General features: G+C 43.2%; 2 long non-coding RNA genes across 2 annotated transcripts; one reads left to right on the forward strand and one right to left on the reverse strand.

Moving 5' to 3' along the window:
- Positions 1 to 1,109: 1,109 nt before the first annotated feature.
- On the forward strand, positions 1,110 to 3,203 carry LOC125722263 (uncharacterized). Its single transcript, XR_007386244.1, has 3 exons — positions 1,110 to 1,173; positions 1,724 to 2,484; positions 2,979 to 3,203. It is a non-coding gene; the product is annotated as an uncharacterized LOC125722263 (long non-coding RNA).
- On the reverse strand, positions 1,345 to 2,110 carry LOC125722262 (uncharacterized). The gene is made up of 2 exons (XR_007386243.1): positions 1,971 to 2,110; positions 1,345 to 1,870 (listed from the first exon to the last, which is right to left on the reverse strand). It is a non-coding gene; the product is annotated as an uncharacterized LOC125722262 (long non-coding RNA).
- Positions 3,204 to 15,888: the final 12,685 nt, after the last annotated feature.

Here is a 15,888-nt window from a genome sequence, read left to right on the forward strand (position 1 = left end):
CTCATACATCCCCGCAATTCCACTTTTCAATACAAGACAACAAGTAAATACAATAAATATAAATTACCGTGTGCGCCTTCTGACCAAATGCTTATTGGAGTTATTACAGATCCTGCCGTGACAAGCCGACAAACCACAAGTTGACTCCATGAATCTCCCAGCATGCATTTACTCCTACCCTATTCCGTCACCATGGTCCACTGGATAAACACAGACATTACAGACGGTTTTAGAGTCTAATGCTGAACGTTTTTTGCTGTCATTTTTCTGCCTGCATATGCTGTGACTGGTGCAGTGAAATTTGAGAATGTGTTTGTGGTCAGTATCAGCCTCAGACAACAAACCAACGCTGTAGCGTGTCACTGTGTTTACATGTGAGAGGGGTTCCAGTTACATAATGGACTCGTTCTAATTGTTTTGACGGAGCTCGACAAACCTAAAAAATAAATGCTGGTGTTAGCAAAAACTATGTCATATAGCTATATTCCAGATTTATTACAGCCAAACACATCTCGGAGCTCCTAGGAACCTCCTTCTCCTTACATTTCCCTCCTTCTCAATCTTCCCTCAAATACTGTTACATTTGTCTTTATTCCACTCACACCCTATCTTGATCATGCTCTGACTGCATGGCATCCATATACAGGGCAAACTATTTTACAGTCTTATCTAGTATAATAGGACATAAACATTGAATTTGATCGTTATATTTTATTTACACATTAGAACACAACGCATGAATATGAAGGGATCGTTTGCTTTTGCAACCAACTCCTCCGCAAACCCCCCTGCGGAATACTGGCCGCGGACCAGGGTGGGAATCCCCAAGCTGGAAGACTGTACTGCATCATGTTAACATTAGCTAGCTAGTTATGGATACAGAGTGCACCGGACTAAAACTATAAAGTACGCATGGTATGATATAGTAAAACACTTACTAACTGGTAATGCATGTTAGCATTACGTTAAATTACCACTTTACTTGTTACTTACCAGAATAGTCTCCTATACGTTCGCCGAATGACAGCAGTTAGAAGGCGGCGCGTTTTTCAGAAACACACCGGAGTTAAACTTACGCCGCGTTATTTACCGGCACTTCTAACACCAACATTTGCAGCCATTAACTCATAGGTGGTAGTAACACTGAAATTACTTTCTCTGCGTCAAAATAAGGTAACACTGTGATTTTGATACTTTATCATTTCCTTTAACTTAACCGTACCTTCCTCCCATTCCTCCGTCTCTGCTTATTGACATTTAGGAGTGTCAGATATAAATTAACGGTGCAAAATTATCAAACACTTAAGAGACAGACACAACACTGAAGAGATGACAAAGACACAGTTTGAAAAGTAAATATATGTTTTATTGTAAATCTCTTATCTTAACTTTAATCTTATCATATGTTAACCTATCTTATATTTTAACTTAGCCTATCTTATTATATTTTAACTAATCTTATTATGTTTTAATTTATCTTATCTTAATCTATTTCATCTAAGCCTCTTATCCGATCCTATCTTATCCTATCCTATATCTATAATAATCCTTAAACAACATCTCTACTATCCCTCCGTCCCCGGCCATAACCCACAAGTCCGTCACCAGTAATGTCTCCGTCAGTCCTCCGTTTCCGGCCATAACCCATGAGTCCGTGCATTCGTTGCAGGAGTTGCTGCTCGGCGGAATGCTGACGCTGCCCCTGGTCTCTCTCTGCTCGCAGGGCGCAGGAGCCGTTGCTGTCTGTCCGATGGAGGAACTTCAGCTGGGGCCTCCTCCTCGTAGCTCCTTCTTCCTCCAGCGTGGGTAGCCTGTCCCTCCCGCTCCACGGACGAACCCTCTGGCCCTGGTGATTTTCTTCTCTTCCAGTCTGGACAGCCGGTTGTTAAAACAAGGAAAGATTATTGATATAACACATTTTATGCTCTAATTAAAGTGCTCTAATAAAGTCTCTTAAGCCAGGGCTTTACCTTCGGCATGTCAGGCACCCTTCGTGTCAATCGAGGCTTTTCCGTCTCTTCCTTCTTTATCACACCTTCCTTCGTTGATATTTTCACTTTAATTATGATTTTAATTTTAATCTTAACTATTTTGCTGTCGTTGTTCTCCATTGTGAAGACTCTCTTCAAAATACAAGCTTTCCCTCAGATGATCGGAAGAAGTGTGAGAAGATAAGTACATGTGATTCAAAAGTAATTAAGCTGTTGTCACGGACGCCCATTCGTACCATAACAGACAATGCGGTGCTATGCAGCTCGTCGGTGACTTTCGGCCGCGTTCGGCTCCGACTGACCGGTCGTAGGTCCGATTCGGCTGTAAGCAGGTTGCCAACTCTGACGCATCTGGCGCGAGACTCGGGCTTTCAGACTCAAACGCACACAGCAATAAATCTTATGGAGAATCTCTATTAATCCATTTAAAACCTAAAACTGGCTACATCAAAAGTGTTTGGGCAGTTTGCAAATCCTAAAGATGATTTACAAGGTAATAAAACCGTTATATAAATGTGAATACGTGTGTAGACTTGTCTCGCCCTTTATTTTATATGCAAAAATGATCATATGCAGGGGGCACATAGCTGGTGTGAAAGTACTTATTCGCTGTTTAAACCGATACGCGCGGTAATGTCTTGTAGCAGCGCAAATACGTGTTTATTTAATGTACATTCGCGCTGTTATGACAAGAAATCATTGTGTGTTTTAGCCTTCATGCCTGCAGAAGTAAAAATTAGCTACATAAATGTTAAGATGCACGGTAATTTTTTGTCATAACAGCGTGAATGCACATAAAATAAATACGCATTTGCGCTGCTACAACAAGGAATTGCCGCGAGTGTACGGGAACGCGTACTTGCGCACCACGCAGTTATGTGATCCTTATCATATGTATAGTATATTGTACAATAAATGTTATAACAGTTAAGTTGTATTGTTAGGTCTTTTTTAATCATAATTTTCTTCCTTCATTCCTGCTGACAGTTGGGGCAGAGACTGTCATACGCTCTGGGTATCACTCACAGCCAGATGCCGCGCTACAGTGAAAGATTTACAAATGTGACAAAAGGTCTTCTGTTTGTCCATTAATTCCTACATAGAGTTTTAATCCCGTTTACATGAAAAGATGTACTTATTGTGTCCCTGACTATTCCAAATTTCTTTTTGCAGCAAACTGACAAACCGAATAAGCCCAGGACACTGGAAAATACTTGAAAAACACGGCAAAGTGGATTTCAGCATTTTCTGTCGTTACATTTGTATTAGAATTTTAACAAATGTCTTCGTTAGTACTATATTGTATTTTGCAGGATGTTCCTCAACAGATTGGTTCTGTGGACTGTGGTGCGTTCATGTTGATTGTTGTCACGGATCGGGGAAGCAGGAGCAGGAAGACGGAGAATCGGGAAACAAAGGATTTATTGGGGAAACCAGCTAGGAACACGGGGCAATAGAAGTAGCGACTTAAATGACAGGACTGGGGAAACATATTTTGAAGCGGAGTTAAATACATAGGACTAATGAAAACAACTGGAAACAGCGAATGACATCGGGGTTCCACACGAGGTTAACGAGGGGGCGTGGCACACGGGAGGAGCGGACAAGCGGCGCATGACAATTGTAAGACAGACCACCTTGAATTGTTGGACTTGTGATACAGAGAATGTATTGAAGTTTTCCCCCCTCCCCTCCCTTTTATCAGTATGCACTCTGCATGGCCTTGGTGTGTCTTGAGTATTACAAAATGCACCATGAACTGTCTATATTATATATCTATATTATATTTTTATTTATGTCATAATATGTGAATTTGATCTGTTGTTTTGCAGTGAGTTGGAGGGATTTGACAAAAACATCCTTGTAGAAATGTGTGAGGAAGTAAGTTCTTTTCTTTTTGACAAGTAGTGTATCTGTCAGGTTTGCGATGCAACAGAGAAATTAAATATTTTATTTCACTCCTCAGGGTCAAGACTCTGGTCTCCAGCTCACCGCTCTCTGTTACATTTCCATGGCCATGTTGTCCGATAGTATTATTGGATTTTTCTATACTATAGTTTTTTTTATGTTTAATTATTGCAAGCTATATAAATTGTTATAATAGTTTATTTTTCCTTTTGATGTGTGTGTGCTTAAAAGTATTAAATATGAGTAATAGCAAATACAGTTTCCTCAGTAATGTATTTCATGAAATGATATTTTCCCAACAAAACCCATGTTTGCATTCAAGTCTCTTATGGTTTGTACATAATATTTGCAACAATTGTAAATATTTTGCAGAATATGTACTACAAGCCTCTGCAGTTGCAGCCGCACCCATATCCAAATTCATATATGTTATATTTGTATATGTGTGTTTCAACATTCCTAAAAACCCTTAGGTTACATAATATATCCAAATATAGGGAATTTCAGTATGAGTCCTGATGTATTATCCATAATGCTGTACTTGCCCTACACACGGTGAGTTTGTAATAGAATCTTAGCCAGTCATTACTGAGTAGTTGTCACGTGTTGAACTCGGCAATTAAAACCCCTTTTTGTAAAATGTCTCTCCTTTGTTACCTACAGTGAGGCTTTGGTTAACTGAAATACACATGAATTATATTTAAAAGCAAGACATTTTTATCCAAATCCACATTAATATGATGGGGAAAAACGTTATGGTCATATAGTAGTAATGACCTTGTAATGATGCTGCAAGGCTGTATCTCAGCTTCCCACATACAGGTGCATGACTTGCACCTGATACATTATAAGAGGCATGAAAAAATAAAGCACATGAACACAGTAATCTCACCTGATCAGCAGCAAACCTTCCTTAATGATACAACGGTATTTAGTACTCAAACATTAATCGGCAGGGGGTGTAGTGTTCCTGTATATGCAACATAGCAAACAAGGACTGTAAAGGTTATTTTAAATTATGCCCAGTATCCATTAAAACATGGCAGATGGGCGCCCCACCCTGGGTTGTTCCCCGCCTTGTGCCCATAGTGTCTGGGATTGGCTCTGGACCCCCCTGCCACCCTTAACAGAACCAGTGGGTGCAGAAGATGGATGGACTTTAAACATCATGTTACCTTAGCAACAGCGGTATGTCAGATTGTCTACAGAGCCTATGTGGAAATCTCTACCTGTCTTCTTCAGATTGACTGGCAGAGTGCCCCTAGACACCATGATACTGTGTGATTCTTTAAATTAGGACCCATGGCAAACATTAACTGAATAAATAGTTTGTCAGAACTGTATATGTGGAATTGGGTGCTTTTGATTGGGGTCACCGGGGACCCAAAGCATTTGTTTTTTTAAAAAAACTCATCAAAAGAGCAATTGAAAATATGATACCGATTCATAAATAATTGGAATTTTTAAAAGCACCTGTGAGATATGACAAAAATATATACCTCTAGAGTCTTTGCAGCCCCCAGTTGGTTGGATGAGAGTTAACATCTCTGTAGATAGACAAGATGTTTCAGACAAGGCGTCAGGCAAAATCTCTCATTTTAACCATTTTATTTAGATAATTCATACTAAAGCTCTTGATTTGATAGATTATTTTCTACAGATTAGTATGAAGTCTCTCCTGTGTTGAATTTGGTACATCAGAGTGACCAAGGATAATCCCTCCTGTTTAATATAATTGTCACGGGATATCGCGGGCAGAGTGGCGATCGTGCGGGCAGGCGTGGAATCAGGAAGCAGGCAGGCAGGATTCGGGACGAACGGGGTTTATTATAGGGAATCGGGGAAGGAGACATCAGACACTGACTAACATCAATGACGGACAAAGGACTTGGGTAAGACACGGACTGAAATACACAGGACTGATTGAAAATAAGCAGACACAGCTGGGTACAATCCGGGAAACACACGTGGGTAGGCAGGGGGCGTGGCACACAGGAGGAGCCGACGAGCAGGGCATGACAATAATAATATTAAATATTAAGTTGTAAGTGATATGGTCGGGTTACTGACACAGGGCCAGTTTCTTTGCTAAATCTAACATGACAAGTGGAACATTCCGTCTTTCTCTCTCAATCCAAGTCTTCTCTCTAAACCAGCAAACTTACAATCATTTAACCGTAATTTCCGAACTCGACACCATCTTCACAGTATGTCATTTACCTTCATCTTCACCTAGTTTACAGTAACACTATCTGACGCTACAATACTGTAAGAGAGGAACACTTTTCCCCAATGATGCAGGTTTGTGACTCGACTATACTGGGCACCAGGTATAAGAAACAGCTCACAACAGAAGTCTAGCAATAAGCCTTTATTACCAGGATTCCACAATTCAGCGTCCGACCCAATAAGTGAATAGAGCACCCAGGTAACACCGCAACCCCTCACACAATGATCTCAGCACAGCAATCTCTAAAACACTTCACACTCAGCTAAAGCACCCGGCTAAAGTTCACACGTGGACAATAAAAAGGCCTGGGCAGCTCACATCAACACAAGGGCCATGAACACCAAAATCACGTGCGGTTCCTCCTAAACACAAATACACAAGGAAAAAATATTGTTTGATATGAATTGATTTTATTTAAATTAACTAGTTGGGGGAAGACAGCCCAATCCCCCAAAAACAAAACCCACAACAGGAACCATAATCCAACTCCTAGAAGGAACCACAAACCTTTCCTGTGGCGCCTGGAATCCACGTCGCTGCCACCAATCGCGGACCGGCGTCATTAGCTTCCCAACTCTGCGCACCCCAATAACTCGCCGTATGTCCAACAATGCAGTAATTTTCCCCCCAGCGCACGCGCTTCTGCATCTGGCAGCTGCAGCATGGACTCCAAGCACCACCGAGCATATGCCCCCTTCTTACTCCTTCGCTGTCAATTTATGTTGTTCCTACAGGTGTTTCCTATTAACCCTAATCACCATCAAAATCCCCGCCTACATCCAACCCCTCTTTTTTTTTTTTTTTAAATGGGGCCTCACATTTGCATCACCACAACCCGATACCTCTGGAGCACCAACCCTCGTGTCGCCTGTGAAGATCACCGCACAGGCAATGGCCTCTGTTCCGCCGCTGATCCCTGGATTGGAGGTAAAGTCTGTTGGAGTACCTCCATGACCCAAGGGTAGGCCCACCAGTCCCTGGTCACTGGCCACTGCTGGCCTCTCAACCTTCATTTCCTCCGCTACAGTGGTTGGATCCGGCTCTTCAAACTAACATGGACTCAGATTTTGGTGCAACACCCGTTCTTCTCCATTACCAGAAGATCTCACCACATACACTGGCAATTCCACATTAGGTTGCGACAACAACATAGGCTTTATCCTCCCAGCTATTCCTCAATTTCCCTGGTCCCGGGGCCCGCCTGTTCAACACCAGCACTCTCTGTCCCGGTACCAAAGGTTCTGCTTTTACCTTTCGGTCAAAACCCCTTTTCTGCATTGCACTTGATTTTTTAATCTGATGTTGAGCATGTGTATAAGCAGCCACTAACCTCTTATGGTGCTGATACACCCAAAAGGTTATTTAGCATAACATCCAAACATTAAGAAATAGGGGCTGTAGCCTGTAGAGGAATGAGGTGTGTTATTATAAGCCTGCACCATCTCCAGCACATACTTATCCCATTCCTCTTTTTGGGCTTCTGCAAGTGTCCCCAACATGTCCAATAATGTCCGATTAAACCGCTCACATTGTCCATTCCCTGAGGGGTGATATGGGGTCGTGTGCGTCGTCTTTATTCCATATAACTCACAGAGTTCTCGAATAACCCCTGCTTCAAAATTTGGACCCTAATCGGAGTGCAATTGATCAAGCCCCCCAAATGGCTGAATAAAATGGGTCCATAAAGCCTGTGCCGTTGTCACCGCCGTCTGGTCCAGAGTGGCCACTGCAACCGCATACCGTGTAAAATGGTCCACTATGACCAGCACATTACACATTCCACTTCTTCATGCCTCCAGGCTCAAAAAGTCCACCGACACCATCTGAAGGGGATACATTGATTTAATTGGGACCAACGGGGCACATACTTTAGCGGTTGGCGTCTTCCTTAAGCCACACCGTTCGCACTTTTGGCAATACTCCTTCAATTGCTTGTACATCTCTGGCCAAATAAATCGTCTCCATGCGACTCCACCCACCTTCTCCACAGCCAAATGACCCGCTCCATTATGCACCCACTCCATCACACCCACCTTCTCCGCAGCCAAATGGCCCGCTCCATCATGCACCCACTCCATCACACCCACCTTCTCCGCAGCCAAATGGCCCGCTCCATCATGCACCCACGCCATCACACCCACCTTCTCCACAGCCAAATGGCCCGCTCCATCATGCACCCACGCCATCACTCACTTCCGCAAAGAGGAGGGAACCGAAATCTGTTTGACCTCCTCCCTTGTCTTGGGGTCCACCACCTCCCTACAAAGCAGTCCTTGGTGAACACAAAGTCGACCCCACTGACATAGTAGTGTGCAGACCTGTCCATCTTCAGACACCCTTTCTCTTGGGGTAGGTTCTTTTCCTCTGTCCACATATAGCCACACTCGTGCCATTGCTGTATCCTCTTTGGGCTGCCATCCACTCCTCCACCATCCCTGCTCCCAGTACCTCCCAGTCTCCATCTGGGCATTAACACTTACTCTCACTGGTAACTGGCTGTCTGGCAGGGCTGTAACAAATGCTTGCAAACATGCCTGCACTACTGCGGGAGCCACTCTACTTCCACCACCTTCCAGTAGGATACCTGCCTCTTCATCTTCCCCCTCTCTCGACACCGCTCCCACCGGCCATCGGGAGAGGGCATCCGCATTCCCATTAATCCCACCTGGCCGATAACAGACTTCAAACTGGAATCCAGCCAGCTGTGCCGCCCAGCGCTGTTCCACGGCTCCCAGCTAAATGAGCCAGGGGATTGTTGTCTGTAAATACCACAAATGGAGAGGCAGTTAAGTACTCCCTAAACTTTTCAACAATAGCCCATTTTAATGCCAGCAACTCCAACTTGAATGAACTGTACTTCCTATCGCTCCTCTCCGCTGGTCGCAGACTCCGGCTGGCATAGGCGATCACACGCTCCTTCCCTTCCTGCACTTGAGCCAACACTGCACCCAGTCCAGCCAAACTGGCATCTGTATAAACCCTAAAGGGGACTGAGAATCAGCATAAGCCAACACTGCACCCAATGCAGCCACACTGGCATCTGTATAAACCCTAAAGGGGACTGAGAATCAGCATAAGCCAACACTGGTGCTGGCAGCAGGCACTTCAGCCTCTGAAAAGCCATTTCCTGTGCTTCCCCCCATGTCCACGACTGTAGATTGATTACCTGATGTCTGACGAGAATATTTCTTCGATGTTCCCCTCAAAAGTTCATTCAAGGGAGCAGCAATCTTTGCAGAGTCCTTAATAAACCATCGATAATACCCAGTAAAGCCCAAAAATGCTCGAAGCTGGAGGCTATTGATTGGGGCTCGTCATGCTTCCACCGCCAGCAACTTCTCTGGGTCTGGAGAGACTCCTGCTTCAGAAACCACGTGTCCCAGATATCTAACTCGATCCTGAAATAAAGAGAACTTTGCTGGTTTCACTTTAAGTCCGTAACCTGGCAAGTGAGTAAATACCAAGTCCAGATGAGCAAGATGTGCATCAAATGTTGGAGAAAATACTAAGATGTCGTCCAAATACAACAGCAACATCTCAAAATTTTGATCTCCCAAACAACTCTCCACTAACCTCTGAAACGTCCCGGGTGAGTTACACAGCCCCATCGGCATCCGATTAAGCTGGAATAAACCCATAGGGGTAATAAAAGCAGTTCTCCTTATCAGCTGGGTGAACACCAACCTGCCAATACCCATGCGCAAGATCCAATGTTGAGAACTGCGGACTTTTTCAATGAGGCCATGGATTCTTCCACCCTCGGAAGTGGGTATGCATCTTTATGAGTGACCATATTAAGCTTCCTATAATCCACACAAAATCAAAGTGTACCATCCTTTCTCTTTACCAACACGATTGGCGCTGCCCAGGGATTACAGCTTTCACTTATTACTCCCCCCTCCAATAACGTTTTCAAAAGAAAAAGTTCCTGGTAGAGCTTAGGAGGAATCCGCCTATATCGCTCCCTAATAGGAGCTGTTGTACCTGTTGGGATCACATGCAATACTTTATCTGTATACCCATAATCCTCCTCATGCTGTGAAAACACCCGATAATGTTTAACCAACAGGTCCTTAATCTTTCCCTGCTGCTCTCCTGAGAACTGACCTGGATCAAGGGGCGCTCCCCCAGGCACGCAGTCCCTTCTCTCTCTTCCCCTTCAACTGTACATTGTCTAACACCCACCTCTACAGTCGCCTCATCCACTGGCCGCACTTCCAACTCTCCTTGTCCCCTTTTTTGACAAACTTCCACCTCATGAATCACTCCCAATGTAACTCGCCCAACCAATTTAACCGACTCTAGAGCCAAATTTACGACTCTAACCTTTACACGTGGACAGGACTGAAACCCTGTATCTTTCACGATCAAAACTCCTTTATTAGGTATGACTTGGCCACAGATAGAAAGATTTACCTCAATATATCCTATATAGGGGATCCTTAATCCATTAGCCGCAATTAAATTAAGCTTTTGAATGGGCTGCTGCACCTGCGGACCTCCTACCTCAAAATGTTCTTTAAAATAACTCTGTCAATGTCGTAACTCGTGACCCCGTATCAAACACTGCGTTTTAATACCATTTATTAACACTTCGGCCACTGGACATTGACCCACTATATCATTGCTATGAATCTCCTGGCCACCAACCCCATTCCCCACTGTTTGGGCCTTAACAGAGGGCGGTTCTAGTTTAAAGGCTCCTCCATGGATCCTACTGCCCGGCATCTCTCAATATGTCCCACCCTTTTACACCGGCGACAGATTGGTCTCCCCGAGTCACACATTTACCCTTTGTCTACCACTCTCTCTCACTCTTGTAACGCTTATGGAACCTTCTCACTGTCCTCCCGCTACTTGCAAACCCTCTCTAATTTCCTGTATTAATCCAGATACCATACCTTTCATTTCCCCTCTCACCTGAATAAGTACATCCTGTTTAATCTCATCCTATAATTTAGCAAAATCCCACGCAGGCTTTACATTACTTACTTGGACTGCTGCTACTCCAGCCTGTGCAGAACCTTCCCACTCTTCGGCCCGTATAACCACTTCCAGCTTTATTTCCACAAAAGAGCCATTTGGTTCCAATCTTACCCTTCCTCTAAGACCCCTACGCAGACCTGAATCCAGCAACCCTCCAATGAACTGACCTCGCAACACATGTCCTGTATTAGTGGAATCTTCTCTCCTTGACAGGCGATTGCCCAGCTCCCGTAGTGCCAAAGCAAACTGCCTCCTGGTTTCTGCTTACGAGAGAAAACCTCAGAGCGCATTACAGCAAGACACACTGTCCCCATACACACCTTCCAAAAAGGTTAAAATCTGCCCTGCTGTTTCGCGTTCCCCACTTTCTAAAGCCAATACCTCACGTTTTGCCTCCCCTTCTAAGTTACTTATAATAACAGCCACTTTCTGATTTTCTGATAGGGGTTGCATATACAACATTTTTTGATTTCTCACCCACTCCTGAAAGCCTATCCCCTGGTTTGCAGGTTCTCCTGCAAATTTCGGGCTCCATGGTGCCCCCAGCATGAAAGGAAACATAACCACGTTAGGATTTGACATTTGTCTGTCCTCTGAACTAGAGATTGAAGGCTGTTCTTGAGACATTTCCTAAATCTGTGCCCAGAAGACAAGACTGCCGAAACTACGCCAAGTTGTAAGAGAGGAACACTCTTCCCCAATGATGCAGGTTTGTGACTCGACCATACTGGGCACCAGGTATAAGAAACAGCTCACAACAAAAGTATATCACTCAGGCGTTACCCACTGATCCAATACCATACTGTCACGGATAACCTCGCACAAGCATTACCCACTGATCCAATACCATACTGTCATGGATAACCTCCCAGAAGCATTACCCACTGATCTAATACCATACTGTCATGGATAACCTCACACAAGTATTACCCACTGATCCAATACCATACTGTCCTGGATAACCTCCCTCAAGCGTTACCCACTGATCCAATACCATACTGTCATGGATAACCTCCCAGAAGCATTACCTACTGATCTAATACCATACAGTCATGGATAACCTCCATCACATGTGACCCACTGATCTAATACCATACTGACATGGATAACCTCCCTCAAGCGTTACCTGCTGATCTTACACCAAACTGTCGTGTTTAGCAATGTGTTGGTTAGCAGCTAATGGACAAAAAAAAGTGATGGTTGTGTTGCAATTTTACATTTAAATATGCCGAGTTTAACAAAATATAATGTTCCAGTCAAAACTGAGGTGAGTGTTAATGTGCCACTTAAAAGCTGTACAATAAATTCATTGTTAAAAAAAATCTCTTCTGTGATGAATGTAACGGCTCACTGTGATGTAATATACAGTGCACCAATGCAAAAAGTGTTTTTAAAATTTAATTATTCTAATGTTGCAGTCAAAAGAGCAGTTCAGGATACATTTCACTGCATGTTGTACCTGTATAACTATGCATGTCACAAATAAAGAATCTTGAATCTTAAAAGTCTTTCATTGTCCTAAAGGTGAACCGGTGTGAACTCACAGAGGAATGCTGTGAGGCGCTGGCTTCAGCTCTCTGATCAAACCACTCACATCTGAGAGAGCTGGACCTGAGTGACAATGACCTACAGGATTCAGAAGTGAAGCTGCTCTCTGCTGGACTGGGTATTCCACACTGTAAACTGGAGAAACTGAGGTCAGTATTACTGAGTATTCCACACTGTAAACTGGGGATACTGAGGTCAGTATTACTGAGTATTCCTTCCACATATTAAACTGTATTTATTGAAAGGAAACACATTGTCAATAGGAAAGTAGTTACATTTACTTAAAAGTAATAATTGTATTGGTGATGTGATCTTATTTATCAGAGTGTTTTTGTCCGTCTCTCTGCAGGCTGTAGAGTCACAGAAGAAGGCTGTTCTCTGGCTTCAGCTCTAAGGTCAAACCCCTCACACCTGAGAGAGCTGGACCTGAGCTACAATCACCCAGGAGAGAAGCTGCTCTTATATAGTGCTAAATAATATTCCATAACGTAGAATACATGTATTATGACTAAAAAGTATGCCAAATATCCATGCTGTAATCATTATAATGTAATGAACACAATGTAAGAGAGGATCACTTTTCCCCAATGATGCAGGTTTATAACTCGGCTAAAATGGGCACCAGCTATAAGAAACAGCTCACAACAGAAGTCTAGCAATAAGCCTTTATTACCAGGATTCCACAATTCAGCGTCCCTGACCCAATAAGTGAATAGAGCACCCAGGCAACTCAGCAACCCCCCCACACAATGACCTCAGCACAGCAAAACACACTCTAAAACACTTTGGGAAAAAACATTTCATATTCAGCTAAAAAAAAACCCGGCTAAAGTTCACACGTGGACAATAAAAAGGCCTGGGCAGCTCACATCAACACAAGGGCCATGAACACCAAAATCACATGTGGTTCCTCCTAAATAACACATAAAAATACACAAGGGGAAAAAATCAATTCATATCAAACAATATTATTTAAATTAACTAGTTGGGGGAAGACAGCCCAATACCCCGAAAACAAAACCCACAACAGGAACCATAATCCAACTCCTAGAAGGAACCACAAACCTTTCCTGTGGCGCCTGGAATCCACGCTGCTGCCACCGATCGCGGACCGGCGTCATTAGCTTCCCAACTCCGCGGACCCCAATAACTCGCCGTATGTCCCACAATGCAGTAATTTTTCCCCAGCGCACGCGCTTCCACATCTGGCAGCTGCAGCATGGACTCCAAGCACCACCGAGCATATGGGGCCCCCCTCCTTACTCCTTCACTGACAATTTATGTTGTTGACTTTGACAAGATGGCGGACTGAGCAGTCGCACGCATCGGAGCTCCTAACCTAAGTCCCGATGTTTTAATTTTGAAGTTGGATATATTGATAAGGCTTCAAGTCGAACATGAAGAAAAACAACAACATGAAACCTCAGGCAGTGAAGAACCTCTCGTTTACAACCCAGAGGAACAGTGAGCATGACTACTCAACCCTGATGGAAACGGCTAATCCTAGCAGCAACAAAAAGGGACAGATTACTAACAACCCCCGGAAATACTCCAGAAAACGCATTCAGAGAAGAAAGCAAAAGGTACGCCTACAGATAGTGACTCCAACACATCCATGGATACTGTTCTAAAAGCTATCGAATCTCTTGGAAAACGTGTTGATGACCGCATGGACGAAGTTAGCAAACAGATGCAACAACACAGTGCCATGCTAGCTTCCATAGCTAAATCGGTGAAGTTTAACTCAGAGGGGATACAAGAATGCAAAACGAAAATACAACACCTGGAAAGAGAGAGAATTACTCAAGAGATAATGATGACATTAAAAGCCGGGTACTGAACCAAGAAAGATACAAAAGACGATGGTGTCTCCGTATCAAAGGGAAAAAGGAGAAAATAAATGAAAATATCAGAGAAGACGTGGTGGAACTTCTCGGAAGGATTGTCCCGGATCTAAAAATAAAGATGGAAGAAGATGTTGACGTTGTCCACAGAGTGGGGAGAGCGACAAAGAATAAACAGCGACAAATCGTTATGTTTGTGAGACGTACTGTGAGAGATGACATCTGGAGGCGAACGAAGGCTTCTCCCATTTGCAAAGAAGAAGGGATCCGCTTTGCTGAAGACCTAACCCCGGAGGACTGGAGATCCAGACAAGCATTGTGGCCAAAAATCGACAAGGCTCGGAAGGAAGGCAAGGCTGCAGGCTTTAGGGGCCCGTTTGGGTTCATTGAGGGCAAACGCATCAGGGATGAGACCCCAGGTACGTACTGACATTTGAATATGAAAGGAATATACAGTGGATCATTTCGGATAATGGGACTTTAACCTCAAGACTTTTCTACTCCACCTCCTAAACTTATTCTCTAAAATTGTTCATGTGTTCTGTGTTCCAGTTAAAAACTAAGATTTCTTTCTTTTCCTTTAACACAAGGGGACTTAAAGATTCTATTAAGCGGAAAGCTGTTTTTTGGGGCAACAGGCAAACTATTTTTTTCTCCAGGAAACTCACTCTGATGAGTCTGATGTGAAGTTTTGGTCACAACAATGGGGTGATAAAATTTTCAGTCATGGTACAAACAGGTCGGCTGGGGTTGCTATTTGTTTCAACAGGTGTCCTTGTAGAATTTTGTGCAACAGAGCAGACAAAGATGGACACTGGGCTGCTTGTTTGTTGAATATTGATGATACTCTGATTATTTTGATTAATGTTTATGTATACAACAATGAGCAAAAGAATAAGAACCTGCTGCATCAAATATCTACTGTTATAAAGGAACTTAATACTATATTTCCCACTAATTACATAGTAGTTGGTGGTGATTTCAATGTGACTCCTGATGAATGGATGGATAGATGGCCTTTGAAATATTCAGTAGAACATAAAAACCTGATAATTGGAAATTTTGCAAATGATAATAAATTGATAGATATATGGAGATTGTTTAACAAGGACGTCAAACAATTCATCTGGCACAAACTTAATGGTCAAAGCAGATCACGTATTGATTATTGGTTGGTATCCAATTCAATTTTACAGTATGTTAAGGAAACAAAGATCTCTAATGGTCCCTTAAGTGACCACTGTTCCATTATTCTAAGATTACAAAGTAAAGACCAACACAACAAGTTTAAGGATTACTGGAAATTTAATTCTCAGCTGCTAAGAAATGAGGAGTATTGTAATTCTATTAATCTTAGATATCCAGAATGATGATGCCATAA

The sequence above is a fragment of the Brienomyrus brachyistius genome, unplaced genomic scaffold, assembly GCF_023856365.1.
Source record: "Brienomyrus brachyistius isolate T26 unplaced genomic scaffold, BBRACH_0.4 scaffold37, whole genome shotgun sequence".
NCBI lineage: Eukaryota > Metazoa > Chordata > Actinopteri > Osteoglossiformes > Mormyridae > Brienomyrus > Brienomyrus brachyistius.